We start from the raw sequence: 20228 nt of genomic DNA, 5'->3' as shown, positions 1-20228 counted from the left end.
TCTCGTAAGCGTACGAGTAATGTCGGTCCGAGTCGCTTCGATCCAACAATACCGCGGAATCAAGAAAAGACTAAGGAGGGCAGCAAAACGCACATCACCGCCCACAAAAACTTTTGTGTTCTACTCGAGATTACATCTACGCATGAACCTAGCTCATGATGCCACTGTTGGGGAACGTCGCATGGGAAACAAAAATTTTCCTACGCGCACGAAGACCTATCATGGTGATGTCCATCTACGAGAGGGGATTTCAGATCTACGTACCCTTGTAGATCGCACAGCAGAAGCGTTAGTGGACGCGGTTGATGTAGTGGAACGTCCTCACGTCCCTCGATCCGCCCGCGAACCGTCCCACGAACCGTCCAGCGATCCGTCCCACGATCTAGTGCCGAAGGACGGCACCTCCGCGTTCAGCACACGTACAGCTCGACGATGATCTCGGCCTTCTTGATCCAGCAAGAGAGACAGAGAGGTAGATGAGTTCTCCGACAGCGTGACGGCGCTCCGGAGGTTGGTGGTGATCTAATCTCAGCAGGGCTCCGCCCGAGCTCCGCAGAAACACGATCTAGAGGTAAAACCGTGGAGGTATCTGGTCGGGCTGCCTTGGCAAAAGTTGTCTCAAATCAGCCCTAATAGCTCCATATATATAGGAGGAGGGGAGGGGAGGCTTGCCTTGAGGCTCAAGGAGCCCCAAGGGCTGCGCCACCAAGGGGAGGAGGAGTCCTCCTCCAATCCTAGTCCAACTAGGATTGGAAGGTGGAGTCCTTCTCTTCTTCCCCCCGCCCCCTTTCCTTTTTTTTCTATCTCTTCTTTTGGTTTTTCTTTCTCTCTTGCGCAAGACAGCCTTGGGCTGACCCCACCTACTTGGTGCGCCACCCCCAAGGTCCTTGGGCCCTCCCGGGTGGGTCGTCCCCCCTCCCGGTGAAGATCCGGAACCCATTCATCATTCCCGGTACATTACCGGTAATGCCCAAAAACCTTCCGGTAACCAAATGAAGTCATCCTATATATCAATCTTTGTTTCCGGACCATTTCGGAAACCCTCGTGACGTCCGTGATCTCATCCGGGACTCCGAACAACATTCGGTAACCAACCATATAACTCAAATATGCATAAAACAACGTCGAACCTTAAGTGTGCAGACCCTGCGGGTTCGAGAACTATGTAGACATGACCCGAGTGACTCCTCGGTCAATATCCAATAGCAGGACCTGGATGCCCATATTGGATCCTACATATTCTATGAAGATCTTATTGTTTGAACCTCAATGTCAAGGATTCATATAATCCCGTATGTCATTCCCTTTGTCCTTCGGTATGTTACTTGCCCGAGATTCGATCGTCAGTATCCGCATACCTATTTCAATCTCGTTTACCGGCAAGTCTCTTTACTCGTTCCGTAATACAAGATCCCGCAACTTACACTAAGTCACATTGCTTGCAAGGCTTGTGTGTGATATTGTATTACCGAGTGGGCCCCGAGATACCTCTCCGTCACACGGAGTGACAAATCCCAGTCTCGATCCATACTAACTCAACGAACACCTTCGGAGATACCTGTAGAGCATCTTTATAGTCACCGAGTTACGTTGCAACGTTTGATACACACAAAGCATTCCTCCGGTGTCAGTGAGTTATATGATCTCATGGTCATAGGAACAAATACTTGACACGCAGAAAACAGTAGCAACAAAATGACACGATCAACATGCTACGTATATTAGTTTGGGTCTAGTCCATCACATGATTCTCCTAATGATGTGATCCCGTTATCAAGTGACAAGACTTGCCTATGGTCAGGAAACCTTGACCATCTTTGATCAACGAGCTAGTCAACTAGAGGCTTACTAGGGACAGTGTTTTGTCTATGTATTCACACATGCCCTATGTTTCCAATCAATACAATTATAGCATGGATAATAAACGATTATCATAAACAAAGAAATATAATAATAACTAATTTATTATTGCTTCTAGGACATATTTCCAATAGTATTTGACCGCGTGTTGTGTCAATTTATCCCAAAACGGACACAATCAGACCATTTAAGGTCGTGTGTTAGAGTTGGCCTTAGGCATGAACCTATTTCATGGCAAATTATGTTTTTCAATGGTGACAAGTTTAGCTGGCCAGCATGGCAAATCAAACGTTTTTCATGACAAATTATGTTTGCCAAGGGTGACATGTTTAGTTGATCAACATGACAATGCGAACATCTTTCATGATATTTTTTCTTCCAATGGTGGCAAATTTAGTTGTCGGGGATGGCAATTCCATCAGCATAAATTGCCATAAGAAGTCTGATTTGCATTCCTACAAATTTTAGGGTGGGTAGTTAGCATTTCTGTTCTTTTGGGGGGTTACACGGTATAGTATTACCTTCATTCGTAAATACAAGTCTTTTAAGAGATTTTAATATAAACTATTACATTCGTCTTAAAAAATTTATATTAGATTTATCAAGATATAAATGTATCCAACATTGAAACGGGACTAGGTACATCCGCATTTTGGCAAATCTATAACAAAAAATTTGAGACACAGGGAGTACATACGAAGCAAAACAAATAAATCTAATACATTGTAAAATACATCTATATACATAAATATGTAAATTATTTTAAAATCTTTTAAAAGACATACTCCTTTCGTCCCAAAATTCTTGTCTTAGATTTGACTACAAATAGATGTATCTAAATACTAAAATGTGACTAGATACATTCATATCTACACAAATGTAAGACAAACATTTTGGGACGGATGGAGTATATATGAACAAAAGGAGAACTACCAGCGCAAAAAAAAACAGAAGGAGAACTATTTAGTGAGTATTGTATCTCTACTATTAAAGCAGGATGTGCCGTCGTGATGGTTCAACCTCGCTTATGGTTCGACCTCCCAGCGATCCCACCTCCTATCGATACTTTCCCCACCCACGTCCTTTCACCGATTTTTTTAATCCCTCCGAAAACCAGTGGCGAGTAAATAAACCAGAGAAGCAAGCGGACCAGAGATAAGGAACCACCTCCTTCATTCGTGACCCACTCCTACGATCGCCAACAGAAAAAAAACAACTGCCCAGAACAATCTCTATTATTAAAGCAGGATGTGTCGTCGTGATGGTTCAACCTCGCCTATGGTTCGACCTCCCAGCGATCCCACCTCCTATCGATACTTTCCCCACCCACGTCCTTTCACCGATTTTTTTAATCCCTCCGAAAACCAGTGGCGAGTAAATAAACCAGAGAAGCAAGCGGACCAGAGATAAGGAACCACAAGCCCACGCACGACTGGAACCACGCTCCAGCAGCGGATCCGTTCGCCACCACCATCTATTCTCTACGTGCCCTAGCCGCCATCACCGATGAGACGGCGCTGAGGTCCTGGAGGAGGCGCCACCAGCTTCGTTGCGGAGCTCCAGGTCACCGTCGGGCACCACTGCCAAGATCGGCCATCGCCGCCGTCGAGGTCTCAGTCACATCCATGGTTTTCCTCCTCTCCTTCCCCAAATCGTCATGGATCTCACGCTGCTCGTGCTCCTCCTCTCCCTTATTGCGACTTCGTGGATCTTGTGTTTCTTCCTTCCCCAAATCGTCATGGATCTCATGCTGCTCGTGCTCCTCCTCTCCCTTATTGCGCCTTCATGGATCTTGTGTTTCTTAGAGTCGCTACTCTCCCTTCCTTGGCCGTCATGGATCTCGTCGGCCGCCGCCGGAGGAAGCCCCACATCCCCTAGCTCGATGGGTTTGCCAGACAAATGGTTGAGGTCCTCGCCATTGCCACTCACATCCCGATGGCTACCAACGTCACCAACCGCCGCGCGCCGGTCAGCCTAGCCCACTGCCAGCTTGGGGCCGCCGGCTGGGTCGAACTCCATGCATGCTCCACGCCGGCCAAACGAGGCCACCCTCCACGCTGGGACGCTGACACGCCTGCCTGCACGTCCCCTGCTCGGGACAGACGCACCAAACTCGACAACTTCCTTGCAATTCAACCACGAGTAGACGCACTTTCTTCAGGTTCGCACAACTTGCCTGTTGTCAATCAATTGACATGCATTTGGACAAAAACAACTGCATTTAGTAGGCCATTGAACAATATTTGGTTTTCGTCATATTGATGCATGAAAACTCAGGTTATAGTAGTGTGTAATCATGGTCATAGCAGCACACAGGAGAGGAAAATTCACGAAGCACATCAACCTATTTCTTACCTCCTGCATTGTTGTTGCTTGAGCAATCACGCTGGTGCATCGATCCTCCTACCAAATGTATAAACTAAATTGTGTATATATATACGAATGCGAACTGCTTGAGCAATCACGCTGGATTTTCATGTGCATCTTCTGCCCTTCTCCAGTAATATTTTTCAGATCCTTGGCGTGATCTATGTAGTAGGTATTAAAACTCTTAAGTATAACATTGTCTCATGATACGCTATGCATGTCGATTGCATTTTGCAAACATTCATTCGCCAAAGAAATCATGGTATTTTGTTATATCTATTTTCTCATATTGATTCTTCATGCTATAAATCCATAGAAGAAACAAAGCAGATTGATTAAATACCACTATAAGCAGGTGTTCTCAAATCCTCTTACAATTAAAATTCACCTCTGGTGTCCTCTCTACTAAGTGAGCCTGAGATTTTGCAGCAAAGAATAATCAAGAAATTTGCAGCATAATTTATAAACAAATTAGAGAGGAGAGAAACTGGGAAAGAACTTTCTCAAAAAAATGTAGGTGAAGCCAATAGGAGAAGTGCAATTTCAGCCAGAACATTACTTATATAACCTTTATGCATCCAGGAAAATATAAATGTGAAAAGAACACCTTAAATTAGTTAAGTGATAAGTGCTCTGAAAGCTGCAGTAACTATGACCAGAAAGCTTACACTTGCAGCAGTTTTCTTTGGTTTTGTTGCCTCCTACTATTATATATACCACTGTATTTGATATCTCCTGATGATTCTTTTTTGTTCATTTAAAGTTTGATGATCTTCAGAACATCAAGTTACGTAACGAAACACTGCAAAGCTCGGAAGAGAACGTCAATGGCATCCGCCTTCCATTTGTATTGGTCAAGGTATTTTTTTTCTTGCGCTGCAACTGTCGGAGATGCTTAACCCAGTCAGTTGCAACTAAGCTGTAACATATATAACTGTATCTAGATCACCCTTGTACTCAACTTGGAGTCTGACATTCCCATGTTTACAACTGCTGACCTAATGTAGCAACGTAGAGTACAACAAGCAGTAGTTAGTAGGGGAAATGCATTGGAGCTCCCACGTATTACACACACCTATATGAATATAGACTTTAAAACATACCAGGAAATTTCAAAAAATTCTGAAATTTTGGGATATTAAGCCTGGGTGCCCATTGTACACCCGGTTTCAGTTTCGTGGGGAATGGGTGCCCATGGTATCTCTGCCGTGCCTTGCCTCTCCCGTATCGGCGGCGGTTCAAACCCGCGTCAGGTCGACGAGAGCCAGGTCTCTGCCACAGCCGCTCCCCTCGATCCATCGGTCGCACCTGATCCCGCGGGATCCACCCCCCGCCGGCGTGGTACAGACCCACCATGGAGGCCATGGAGGAGCTGTCGCAGCTCTCCGAGTCGATAAGCCAGGCGGCCTCGCTCCTCGCCGACGACGGCCCCTCCGACGACTCCGCGCCCAGGCGCCCGTCCAACTTCCTCAACGCCGTCGTCCTCGGCAACGTCGTAAGTTTCGGGCGGAACCCCCCCGCGCCTCAGAATCGTCGCCTCGTGCCCCGATTTAATATGTTCCGAGCCGTCATGGCGGACGGCGGGGCGTCGGCGCAGCTGTCCAAGGGGTTCTACTCGAGCTCGTGCCCGGGCGCGCTGGGCGCAGTCTCGTCGGTGGTGCAGTCGGCCGTGGCGAATGAGCCGCCCATGGGCGCATCCATCCTCCGCCTCTTCTTCCACGACTGCTTTGTCCAGGGCTGCGATGGGTCGCTGCTCCTGTGCATGACATCTCTACTATTAACGGTTGGATGAATTTGAAAGTTGGTTTTAGGCTCACCATTTTGTGCATGACATCTCTACTATTAAAGGAGAACGTGTCTTCGTGATGGTCCAACAAATGATAGGTTGGATTGTGGTTTATATGCATTCTACAAGGATCATTTCCCATGGAATTAAAAATTAGTATATATTTTTTAAGGATAGTCTTTGTGAAATCTTATCTCGCCACTTCTTTTTGTTAGAAAATGGAAGAGAGACTATTGTAATTTTCCCTTGTAAACCAGCGATATGGGAGGACACCATTATTACAAATTTGAAGTCTGGTTGCGTGTTAATGGCAGGACACCTACATGGATTATATCGACAAGCTCGATGGCCACAATGAACCCGCTGTTGTCAACTATGTGGAGGACATCTATAAGTACTACAAGGCAGCACTGGTAACTTCAATCTTGCTCTTCAACGTGTCTGTTGAAGTGACACAAAACTGTACTTTTAGTCTTTTCTAAGATGGAATATAAGAACATAGCCTACATCACTTAATTACCGTGCAATGGAATTTATGCTAATATACAAGACAATATTTCTATGATACCTCACTAATATAAACTAAGGACTAACTAATTCATAAATGAAGTAGACATGTTTCAAGTCCTTTTCAAGTCAAAATCTTTAGTTTAGGTTGATGTGCAGTGAACAAGAGTAGCAATCAATATCACACTTTTGCTTTCTGAAACTAGGGTCACACGTGCTCAGATTCTCATACAACCATCCAGTACCATTTAGACATTCTTGACTCTTCATGTAGACTGCAATACATCACAGTGGATGTGTTTAGTTTCCTAGTTTCTTTTTCTCCTTTTCGCTGAATCTACCCAACTATCTTGTCTAGAAATCTTTTGAGAATTTAATTGTTCTAATTTTTTCCATGTATTGCAATCTATCCAAGGTTTTTTCTCATGAAAATATTTGATTCGTTTCTTGCACCTTCCATTTTTGTGTTTTCCTTAACCATCAGTTCATTGGATTGTGTATGAATGATCTCAATTGCCTGATAAACTTTTGAAGTTTGGGAGTTATCAAGAGAATGCTATTTTTTAATAATGACTTCCTTTAATAGTTGATTTTGTAAACACGGATTTCTTACCGAATGATATTCTTCATATGCCCACTAACTGAAACGGGCTTATTCACTTTCGACATTTTTTATTCCATGAAGAATACATGGTGTATTTCTTTCTTTCTGATGTCTTAGAGGAATAAGAAAATCTCTGAATTTTGTATGTGTTTGACCTGTGAGGGACGCCTTTTACGTCATTTATTCTCTTACGGGACATCTTAATGGCTTTGTTTCATTTCGTGTATGTCATTCAAGAGTGAGTTGTTTTTTTTGCGTCCGGAAGGAAAATAAACTATTCCAGTGAGATACTTGTATAATTCATTTGACGACTCTTCTTGTCCTCAGGTTCTTATTGATCCTTTCTTTGCATGAGCTTCTAACACACATCTGAAGCTTCTAAGAAGCAAATTCCATACTCTAGCAGTGACTTCCTTTTCGGTGTTTTCTTGGGAGAAAATTTTCAAAAGCCAAGTTGTGCTATAGGACATAGGTAAACCTGTGTATCTCATTTAACTTATGTTGTTCTAAATTATCATAATATCCTCCTGATGCTTCCTATTATGTTCACACATACCACTACATGACAACGTGCAGATATATTATGCCAAGGAGCTAAAAAAGGCTTTGGTTTTATGAGTGCTCAGGCTCTGGTCTAACTTGTGCAGCAAAGTTCAAGACGGGGCGCATGAACTGTAGTGATATCGAAATGTTACACTTTTTTAAATGCTTGTCTTGTTTTCCTTTTTATTAGTCAAGCCTGAGCAACATTTATGCTACATCAGGATGTACTACTTTCATTCGGTGTGTTCTTAGCTATACATAGGAGTTCAAAAAAATGCACGCTCCTTTCTTTGCTGATTGTAGATTTTCAACCTTCAGTAAATATAGATGTATTTTGTACGTGCAGGTTTGATGCATGATTCCATATGCATCTCAGCTTGTGCAAGACATGTGTATGTGTATTTCCAATAATTATTACTTCATTTACAAATGGCACCTTCTGTGCGCATGACAAGTGCGTTATACATTAGTACCATGTTGCCTACACATTGAGCATATTATTTTTCTTAATAATGTGTGATATTTTAATCCCGGTCACAATAACAATTCCTTATTTTTCTCGTGATTTGATTGTGCTCTTTCAGAGCTATGTATCTGTATAGATGTGGTGTTTTAAAATTTTATTAATGGAACCTCTCAATTTTTAGTTTACTTTAAGGGTATATTATGAGCATGTAAACATGTGTGACAATCAAATTGTCACATATACTACTTTATTTTGGTAGCAACCGTGTTATGTACATCCATGAGAGCTATTGCACAATCCTGTTCCCACTTATGGCTTTTTTACACTTCTATATATGTTGCTTCTTCTTTTACTTTTTTTAAGTTATTTATCCTTGTGTTTAAAGTCTTGATGTGCGCAGAACTACTTCTGCAGTGAGCCAGCATCTGGTGAGCTAGAGCATGTCATGTATTCCTACAACATGCCACCATCAGTCAAGGTGGTCGTCAATTCATATCGAGCTTGACGAGTACTTTGATAATGGTGTTGCCTGCTCTTGTTGGGTCGTTGATCCAAGGCCCATCTACGTGGAAGTTGCTATTTTTTTCATAGATTGGCAAGGAGGTGCTTGATAGGAGAAAATGAACTGGAAGAGCATGAGACATTGGACATACATAACAGAAGAAAAATTTCAATCAAATGTCACCATGTTCCTTTTCGCTATCCGGTGTTGAGAACCTACATAATGCACACAAGTTTAGATATTCAGTGTGCTGGTAGTGTGTTGTCATAGTTTTCTGTTAACCGGGCATGTTGGTTGTCCTACTTAATGTTCATGTTAGTCCTAACTCATCACATCGTTCTCGATCTCATGTCATGCGTGAAGTTTTGATCTGCAACCATACAAAAACAGAAAGCATGTCTTAGGTTCATGGTAATATTGAAATTTGGAGGTGATCAAATCATATGCTTTTGGGTTGAAACAACTTAAACTAACTATTGCATACATCTTGGCTCTAGATTTCTGGTTTGTATTTTGTCCATGATGAAGACACGGAGCCTGTAGATCTTGATTTGTTAAGCTCCTTTCCGCTCTCAAGGAGGTCAAATGGTCCCTCTTGGGGGCGAAGAGGACATTCTTGAAATCAAGCTGATACATCACAGAGAAGTGCTTGAGCGGAAGATGCTCCTCGCGAGCTCCTCCCAAGTCATTTCAAGGATATAGGTATTGCTTAAGTCTCCTTTCAACTAACTAATTGTCATAAAAAGGAAATTGAAAGAATATTTTGAATCAATAAAAAACATTCAACATTCTATATTAATTGCCGCTAATTTAGGACAACATTATACTAAATCAACCATAACTAATATGAAACGGAGGGAGCATAACATATAAAAGCACAAGATTTAAAAGAGTGCTCTCACATGATGTTGAGAAAAATTGTGAAGGGAGAGAGAGAATGATTGCATGAGACGAATGAAGAGGGAGAGAGAAACAATTTCTCGTGTAGGAGTTGAAACCATGAGTTGACACATATTCTTTAGTTGAAAATTTATTTAATCACTATTTTATATTTCCTATAAAAAAATAACCATTATCGAATAATCTTTTCACATCATATTATCATATTCCCGTGGCGACGCACGGGCATCCAACTAGTTACACATACATGCACGCACGTATCTACACCAAACCGCTGGCCTGCTTCGCACCAATTATCGTGGGAAGCAAAGGCTTCGGTAGCCAAGGTACCACTAGATAGCGAGTTGGCTGTCTTCAACAATTAATATGAGTTGAACATTCGTGATCATACACTTGCACACTAATCATACGTCTCAACCGAAAGGGGGCGGCTCATGACACAATTCTTTATCCCATGTTACATATCTTATCAGTATCATGTTTGCCTTCGTCAGGTTGGTTGGTTTCCTTGCAAGCTACTCCGAAAGTCGCCGGCTCTTCTCCATGGAGCTTGTTTGTCCTCCCCCGGTGCGCGGTGGTTGAGGTCTCGTCCGCTTCGTGCGTGCGTCCTCCGAGTTCTCCAACCGACGGCCACGTACTCGGCGCCCCTTTCCAGGTAGGCCGTGCCAAGATTTCCTCTTGGCCCGTTCGGTCGCATCGCCCACGTACGTCCTAGGAGCTGTGCTGGTGGACTGCTGCCGGTGCTGATGAATCTTTTTTTGGTTGGCTGAGAAGAAAACAGCGTGCGTGTCGTCTTGGGCGCTTCTGTTCTCCTTCTGATCTCGTGGAAGGCGGAAAGGTGTGTGATGTGATGTGATGTGACGCCACCGGTCAAGACTTAGGAGCGAGGGAGAGGGAGGACGAAAGCACGCACGCACGCTCGGGCTCGATCAGGTCCCGGCAACTCCAACGCGTGCATCCAAATAAAAGGTGATTTTATCCTTTTTTTTTTTGTTTGTTTGTATGGATCGTCCGGTTGACGTCTGCCCTGTTTAGTATTTGGGCCGGCAATGCGTCCAACATCTATGCATATATTTGAGAAGGTTTGCGGCCATAGATCAAGTCCGTGTCCATTGCCATCGCTTAAAGTTCATGTCGATACCATGCCAGCTTCAAAAAACATCATACAGTTCATACTAACACATTTGTCAGCGGTCGACACACATGGCAGCACACAAAAAAGGGACTGGAGATCGACCATGCCATAGCGGCTGTGGCCATGCTAGCATACTTGCCGACATACAAAAAAGGATGGCGTTCGCCGTCATAGATCACTCGGCGTCGAAGTTGAGCATCTCGGTCTGCATCTTTTCAAACCACGACCTCTTCCTTGACGACACGGTGTTGAGATCCACCTTCATGATCTCCACCCTAGGTACAATAGCGTCACCCTCGTTGCCGTCGCGACGCATGTAGCGGTATCCTCCCGCTGTGCGACGACGGCTCTGGCCGCGGCGGCCGCTGCTTCGTCCCTTGCATCCGTCGCGTGTCTCCGCCATTTCTCTTCGCCGCTCCCTGGCCCGCTCCTCGGGCGTCACCTCCTTCTTCTTCTTGGACGCGGTGGCTGTCTTGCGGGGGGCGCGAGGCTTGCCTTTATGGGAGGGGGCGGTTGTGATGCCGGACGAGGCGAGGGAGGTAAGGCCGGCGGCGGCATCGAGGTCGTCATGCATGGCGAGCGGCCGGGAGAGCATGGGGGCGGGAGGGTTTTGGGAAAGTGGAGGGAAACGGTGAAGGCTTTGCCACCGATTGGCGGGCCAAGGGGAGTAGTTAGTGTGCGGCGCGCGCGTCCTTCTTGTGTCCGCGTCAATGCAAATCAGGCTAAAATGGGTCCGGAATGGGTCGGCACGCGGACAAAAGGTGGACGCATGTCCATTTGAGTCGGCATGTTGGGACTATTTTTCTGTCCGCACGATCCAAACGGACGCGCGTGGACGAAATGGGTCGGTGCGTTGGAGTTGCTCTTAGAGCATCTACAACCGGACCCCTCAAACCCTCTTCAAACGCCCATGCACGGTCACAACAATTTGACCCAAACGGACCTCTCAAGCCGACCGTAAACACCCGGGCTTACCGACACCTCCATTTTCAGCCCAAATATGGGGCGGATATGGCAGAGCCCAGGCGCTCCCGGGCATGTCGAACTAACAGCTTGGCCCCATGCGGAATCGCCGGGAAACCCGACGGTCCGACGGGGCCCCCGACCGTCGGCGCGGTGTGAACGTCGCGTACTGCCTCTCTGGAGTCGGGGCCGGCTATTTAAGCCGACCGACGCCCCAGCCCTAGCACATCCGCCTTCTCCCTCTCTCCGCCGCCACCCGAGCTATTCCCTCTCCGAGCCCGTCAGCCATGCCACTACGCCGCCAGCGTTACACGATCCAGTGTCGTCTCTTCCTCCTTCAGCAGGTCCGAATCCGAAGGGAAGCGCGGCTACCTCTGGAACCGGAGGAGGATTTCGAGGAGAAGGAGATGGGGAAGGAGCCCGAGGAGGAGCCATAGGGGCCGGAGGAGGAGGCGTCGGCTGTCGTCGTTTTGTGGCCGGAGTAGCCGGCCATCCTCAGCTCCATTCGCTAGGAGTCGGCTACGGTATCCAGGCGTTGAATGGAGGAAGTGCACGCGGCGCACGCGACTCAGGCTCCCGCGCACGCGGATCAAGCCATCTTCGGCAGGGAAGAAGCTTAGTACACAAGTTAATACATATGATATATTATGTATTCTTTTGTATGTATATGAGGGAGAAATATGAGAGAGTTGGATGTGAATACCGAAATTTGAGGCGTGATCGGTCAGTGTCCATGGACGTGTCCGGGCACGTCCATGGGTGATTGATGGGCCGGATTTGCAAAGTCCGGCTATAGATGCTCTGGGAGCATCTACAGCCGAAACTTGCAAATTCGGCCCCTCAAACATCCGCGGACGCGCGTGGTTAGTGATCAGACGTGTCCGTTTTGAGCCCTTATTTTTTTCATCTGTCTAACCGCACCTCTCATATTTTTCCTCATATGTTCGATCACTTGCACGTGATTGGTGAAGAAGAGAGAAAAAGAAAAGAATGAATAAAGAAAGAGAAAAGGTGGTCTAGGGTGGGGTCGCGTCCTACGTGATGGACTGACCGGACGTGCCCGGGCGCGTTCACGAGCCCTCTTATCATCCTTAGATTTGAGATGGATATGAGTGTTGTCGTTTAGTCCGGGCGTTTGAGATGGATGCGAGGGGGTCCGACTGGATTGATTTTTTCTAAACGTGAGTGACCGAACAGGCTACCCAGACGTTTTAGACAGATTTGATGGGTCCGGCTGTAGATGCTCTGGTAATCGAAGTATAAACATGAATGCCGGAGACGTACTTCAACAAATCGAACAAATTACATGCCAACCAAGGGATTTTTATTTAAACCCAAGCACATTCGTTACATGTTTGGCATTTCTATTAAAAATGCGAGTAGACCTAAACCTACCATATGAAGCGCCCGTCCCCACGTTCTTGTTCCCTTCCTCCGATCACTGGGCTCAACTCGTTGTCTTCATGAACGACAACGTTAAAAGACCTACGAAGTGAAGGTGCGGTCGCCGATGAGGAAGAGTAGAACATGGAAGACGAATCGACCCACTTCAGGCCATGCCGCCCCATGCCCTACTCATCCTCGTTGGAATATGTGTCATGTCATCGTTGAGGGGCATGAGACCCGTGGTGAACATGGTGGGGCCGACACGCTCGTCGTCCCATCAGGGTGATCGAAAGCTGTTCGGTGGCGCGTAGGATACACAACTGTCGGGCTCTTCCATGAACGTCTGCGCATTTGGCTGCACTGCCTTTATGTCGCAAGCGGCGGCGTAAGCATGAGAGCTGGCCGCGTACGCAAGGTCCGCCCTCGCCTAACGAGCTTCGGCCTTGTACACGGAAGTGAGCAACCTCGGCCACACCTCAAGCACCCCTACATGCGAGCTAACAACACAGACGCGCGAGCTCTGGCCTCAGAGCGACTGCGGATGCGAGCTCTCAGCGTGGGCAAGCGACCGGACTTGGCCACGTAAGTGAGAAGCCTCTGCCACACCTTGTGTGACCGACACGCGAGCTTTGGCCGCTGGCGCTCGACCACCAGAAGCAGGCTCCTGAGCTCTGGTCTGTGAGCGGTTGCGGCCGCGTGAGCTCGGGTGCGATAAGGCGAGCATTGTCCATGGGCGCGAGGAGAGAGATAAAAAATGTTTTGATGACATGTGGGTGAGTGCGCTAACTACACAAGTGTGTGAGGGTGACCGGGCAGCCTCATATTGTCCTCAAATTGAAGATGGGTTTGAAGGGTGTCGGTTAGTCCGTAAATATAGAATTAAAATGAGAGGTGCGGTTGGATCAGCTTTGTTTTATCGAACACTGATCAGGCGGATGTTTTGGACGTTTAAAGAGGAAGTGGGGGTCCGACTGTTGATGCTCTCAGGCTAGCCGCGCCCCCAATATGCCCCTCCCAGGCCATTTTTTGTTGTCAGCGGAGAAAAAATAACCTAGTGACGTCCCAGGAGCTCGTTTTTCGCCGGTTAGGGCCAAAATTAGCCCTAACGGTCGCATGCAACAGGGTTATTGTGAGCCTTCCACTCTCTATCTCTCCCCTCTCTCTCTCTTGCATGCAACAGGTTCACCCACATGCATGGCTCTAGTTTACTTCATCTCTTTTTTCTAGTGTTGGGTGAGGGCATGGTTAAAGAACTTTTTCCCCACATGTCAAAAATTTCGTCGCATGACCCCAACCGACTGAAAAAGTAGTTCCTTAGCATTTTTCCTCACCGGAAATTTCAGTTCAGTGATGAATCGAGTGATAAAATTTGTGAGTAGCTGATATGCTTTGATTTGCTCATGTATGGCCTTCCTTCTAGTCCACCAGGCCATCCATAACCAGACCGCTAACCTGATAAAACAAGTTGCCTAAAAGAAAACCTAGTACTTCCTCCGTTTTTAAATATAAGTCTTTTAAGAGATTTCACTAAGAGTCTACATACGAAATAAAATAAATGAATCAACACTTTAAATTATGTCTATATACATCCGTATATAGTCTGTTAGTGAAATCTCTAGAAAGATTTATATTTAGAAACAGAGGGAGTAAAAGAAGCATGCTATAGCATGTCGATTACGGTAAATATTCATTGCTTAGCACTTGGCTCTGTAGTTTCACATAAATGTCCAGCCAATTCTCCATCAACCGATGCCCGGATGCACGTCGACATAAAACACTCAAGCATAGAAGGACACCCCATTCCTCGCTTGAAGCGAGACAGAACGAAGTCTCGCTTCAAGCACATTCACTCCCGAGTGGGTTGGCAAAACATGGACATGCCTTCAACGCTTTTCTAAATCCCTTTTATTTTACTCCCTCCATTCTTAAATATAAGATCTTTTAGAGATTGCACTATAAACTACATATGGATGTACATAGACATATTTTAGAGTATAGATTCACTTATTTTACTTCGTATGTAGTCTCCTAGTAAAACCTAAAAGGTCTTATATTTTGAAACAGAGGGAGTACATTTCTGCATTATATTTTTTCTAGTTTTTAGAAACACGCTGAATATATCTATTATGAAAATAAATTTATATTTCAAATTTGAATTTTTTTTAATCGTGCACTAGAAAAATGTTAAAATGCATATAAAAATATTGCTAATGTATAATAAAATAGCATAATGTGTATGAAAAATAGACATGAAAACTTTTATAGTATAAAAATCTTAATCGTGTATTTGAAAAATGTAACATTTGTATAAAATATACTTATCTTGTGCGTGTATACAAAAATGTTATTAGTGTATATAAAAGTATAATATTTATGGAAAAACTATACATCAAAAAATATATATTCTACAAATGTTAATCATGTATTAAAAAATGTTCAATTTGTATATCAAAATGTTTCTATTGTATAAAAAACTTTAAAATTTGTCGATAAAAATGTAGAATTAAACGAACAAGTCTCTAATCATGTATTTTAAACATAAAAAAGGTGTGTAAAAATGTATAAAGTGTGTGAAAAAAGGTAGACATAAAAAATATAGGTTTTAAAAAATGTTAATCATGTATTTGAAAAAATGTTAAACTTATATATAAAACAATTCATGATGTATATGAAAAATATTGAATGTGCATGAAAAATGCTGACATCAAAATATATGTTTGAAAAAGTTAATCATGTACTTTCACAATATTCAAAAGCGTACAAGAAAAGTGTTTCAGATATATATGAAAAATGTTTCATGCAACTGAAAGAGATGTTAAACGTCTACAAAACATATCCCTCACCTGTACAGAAGTAGAAAGAAAAGAAGTAGAAAAAACAAAGAAACAAAGAAGAAAAAACCAGCATTGCGCACCAAATGCACTGTAACTTAGGAAAAATGGCGCTATATAATATAACTCCGTCCCTGAAAATATGCTATTAGTATGCTATAGCGCATTATAGCATGCTATTAACGAGACATTATACATCGATCAATGTAGCGAAACAATTCTCTACCCGCTATAACACGTTATTTTTTCACTGTAACTGACGCTATAAGCGTGGAATAAATTTGTGCAAAATAAGCACCGTATAGTAAAGAGAGAAGCGGCCATTTTATATCCCGTTCCAAAATACTTCGTGTTTTTAGCAGAACTTCAGCTAAAACCACAATAATTATTTTGAAACGAAGGAAGTATAAAGATAAGTGCGACACTTTTAAGCAATTTCTTTGTAAAGCATGTGTATTATTAGTTTCATACCAAGGATAACTATATCTCTTAGAGCATCTATAAAACAGGACTGCAAAAAATGGCCCTCTACTTTTCGCGGACGCATTCATGAACAATGACCGGTCACCCTACTTTTCCTTGTCCACACTCGTGGTCCTCAAATGTCCGCCCTTCAAATCCACACAAAATGTGCAACTACACACATCAGTGTTACAACGTAGATCAAACCTACAAATACATAGCACAGTAAGACCCAAAAGAAAGTTCTTTGTCGGATAGAGTTCACTGGACATAATTCATCAGCACACAAAATAACTAAATTCAAAATAACTAGATAGACGGGACATCACCATTTCCTCGTCGGGCCCTTCCCCTTGTGGTCACAAGAGCATCCGTAGTAGTCCTTCATGTAGACGTCCGTGATGGGAGGTGCGTCGTCATCATTTGTGCTTGTTGTGCCTATGTCCAACGATGAGGAGACCTATCGAAACAGTTTTTCTATTGCCAAATGTGCAATCGATTAAACGGAGCATACATGAGACACCGCTTCTTGCTCCAATTGCTAGTAACTTCTATGCTCGGCATGTGTTTCTCTCATGTACTCGGTCCAAACACCTTCACCATGGCGTAGATAAATTTCACACTCGCCTCAATGCATATGCGTTCACTCATCCGGACTTACTTATCAACATCATCTACGGCTTCACCGCATGCAATCATCCTTAGAGCAGTTGGACATTTCTGCAAAGGAGAGAGCGCAATTGTCCACACAATCCTATCTCAGTGTGAAGTAGGGATCACAATTCTTGACACAACATCCACTACATGCAAGCTCATGGAATACGGAGCCGGGTTTGAAGTAGTTGTTGTAGAGACTCTTTCTACCACTTATCCTATTTAGGCAATAACTCTCATGCCGTTCATCAAATTCTTGAAGTTGAGAACATGCTCCCATTTCTTATCCGATGCTAATCACCACCCTCATCTCAGCATCTTCATCTTCATCAATGTCTGAAAAATCAAAGGAATCAACGAAATATGTAGTCATCAAGCTCCATGTAATCAAAGCCATGGTCCAATGAATCCATCTTTTGCCGATAAATCTATACCTACTAATAAAGCACGAAGAGTTTCTGTCCATCCATCGTCATACATTTACGTTACAAAAAATCCATCGATTTTAACCCATAGTCGAACATTAATTGTCCTTTCTCTGTTGGGCTTCGGCCCAACTGTGGTAGTCACTATCATGCCCTCCTAGGCGCTTGCCTGGTTTGCTCTATTTTCGGCCCATTTAGGTCCCTGGCTTTTTATTATTTACGGAGAATAGGTTAAACATGATAATGCTATGGCCTTACAACCGTAACCCGCATTAAAATAATTTGTATATGTAATTTGATAACAAAAAATTCATACTTTTCAACCATGCTAATATTTGTTCCTGTTAACCACTTTAAGATTTCTGTTTGGGGCATAACCTTAATTAACCTAATTATTCACAATGCTATATTTTGGAAAATGCCAACACAGGTTATAACTTTTATATACAATGTAGTAGGAGGGCCTATATGGACCGGAGGGAGTATGAATGGTCGGTTTCAATTGGTATACAGGAGTAATAAAGGAAGGAGAGGATAAACGACGCGATCAGTGGGAATAAAAAAATAGGAGATTCAAAAATATGAAGGAGAAAATCCTTTTATTGAGATTTTTCTCATGACTTGATGCAAAGTCCAAACATTGCTTCAACCTACAAATAATGCGTTGATATTGTTTTTCTTTTGAAAAACTAGGCTCTTTAAGATTAGAATCGCCGTATAAATACCTTCCCAAAAATATTGTCAGTGTAATTTGTTTCTTAGAGCAACTCCAACGCGGCGACCCATTTCGTCCGTCCTGGGTCACCGCGGATGAAGACAGGCGTCCAACGCGCCGATCCAGTCCCAAATCACGTATGTTTCGCGTCCCCGCCAACCCATTTCAGGCCTAAATTTAGGCTGGATTTGCGTCGTCCCGCGCGTCCCCCTCGTGTCCGCCTCGGCCCCACTCGTCGGCCGGCCAACGACCCCTCGATCGTATTAAATGCGACCACCTACCTACGGGGCCCGCCTGATAGTGCGTGGAAGGTGGCCGTGGGTCGTCCTTTTTATTCCAAAGCGTGCGTCGGGGCCGGCCTCATCCACTTCCCCCTCCCGTCCACATCTGGCCACGCTTGCTCCCCCGGCGGCGACCACGAAACCCTAGCCATGGGCTTCTTCGGCAAGGGCAAGGGCAAGCTCACCCCCGACGCGAGCTCGTCCAAGGTGCAGGTGCCACCTCGCCGCTGCGCGCCACGGCGGGAGCGCCTGTACATCCCAGTCCACCAAGCTCGGTGGCACTGGCAGTACATGCAAGCTCTGCCCTACCCAGATGTCAACCTCCCCCATGGTTGGCATCTGGACCCCGACCGCATCTCTATCCTAGCAGTGCCGCATTCTGCGCGCGCACAGGCGGAGGAGGTCTGTCGGCGGCGCGCGTTCCTCACTCTGGAGCAGCGGCGCGATCCGACGTATGCGGCCGACTCCCTTGAATGGGAGGTTTGGTTCGCCGTCGAGCATGAGCGGGAGTGCATCCACGTCGCCCAGTTCGATACGGCCATCCCTCCACCGCCCCCTCAAGTGAAGCCAGAGGAGCAGGAGGAGGAGGCCGCCTACCAGGCCGCCCTCGAGGAGGCAGCGGCCTACGCCATCGAGGAGAGCAGGTGCGAGGAGGATGCGCGTTGGGTAGGTCTTGAAAAGGCCCTCGCCCTGTCCGCGATAGGCGACTGCATCGTGCCCCTCCTCCATCTCCGCCGGCCGCTGAGGCCGAGGCGCGCCAGCCACACACCTACCAGTGGACCGACCAGCTCCTGGAGTGGGTGTCCGCGCCTCCCGTCTGGTATGTGTGCACGGAGGAGGAGGAGAAAGAGTACCTCCTGCACCATAAGTCGCTGGCACTGGCGAGGAGGAGGCCGAGGCGGCGGAGCAGATGAAGCTCGAGCGCAGGTGGACGGAGGAGGAGGAGAAAGAGTACATCCTGCACCATAAGTCGCTGGCACTGGCGAGGGAGGAGGCCGAGGCGGCGGAGCAGATGAAGCTCGAGCGCAGGTGGACGGAGGAGGAGGAGAAAGAGTACCTCCTGCACCATAAGTCGCTGGCACTGGCGAGGGAGGAGGCCGAGGCGGCGGAGCAGATGAAGCTCGAGCGTAGGTGGACGGAGGAGGAGGAGAAAGAGTACCTCCTGCACCATAAGTCGCTGGCACTGGCGAGGGAGGAGGCCGAGGCGGCGGAGCAGATGAAGCTCGAGCGCAGGTGGACGGAGGAGGAGGAGAAAGAGTACCTCCTGCACCATAAGTCGCTGGCACTGGCGAGGGAGGAGGCCGAGGCGGCGGAGCAGATGAAGCTCGAGCGCAGGTGGACGGAGGAGGAGGAGAAAGAGTACCTCCTGCACCATAAGTCGCTGGCACTGGCGAGGGAGGAGGCCGAGGCGGCGGAGCAGATGAAGCTCGAGCGCAGGTGGACGGAGGAGGAGGAGAAAGAGTACCTCCTGCACCATAAGTCGCTGGCATTGGCGAGGGAGGAGGCCGAGGCGGCGGAGCAGATGAAGCTCGAGCGCAGGTGGACGGAGGAGGAGGAGAAAGAGTACCTCCTGCACCATAAGTCGCTGGCACTGGCGAGGGAGGAGGCCGAGGCGGCGGAGCAGATGAAGCTCGAGCGCAGGTGGACGGAGGAGGAGGAGAAAGAGTACCTCCTGCACCATAAGTCGCTGGCACTGGCGAGGGAGGAGGCCGAGGCGGCGGAGCAGATGAAGCTCGAGCGTAGGTGGACGGAGGAGGAGGAGAAAGAGTAGCTCCTGCACCATAAGTCGCTGGCACTGGCGAGGGAGGAGGCCGAGGCGGCGGAGCAGATGAAGCTCGAGC

Source organism: Hordeum vulgare, chromosome 3H (genome assembly GCF_904849725.1).
Source record: "Hordeum vulgare subsp. vulgare chromosome 3H, MorexV3_pseudomolecules_assembly, whole genome shotgun sequence".
Lineage (NCBI taxonomy): Eukaryota > Viridiplantae > Streptophyta > Magnoliopsida > Poales > Poaceae > Hordeum > Hordeum vulgare.
The sequence above is the reverse complement of the archived record's forward strand: the minus strand, read 5'-3'. Positions refer to the sequence as shown.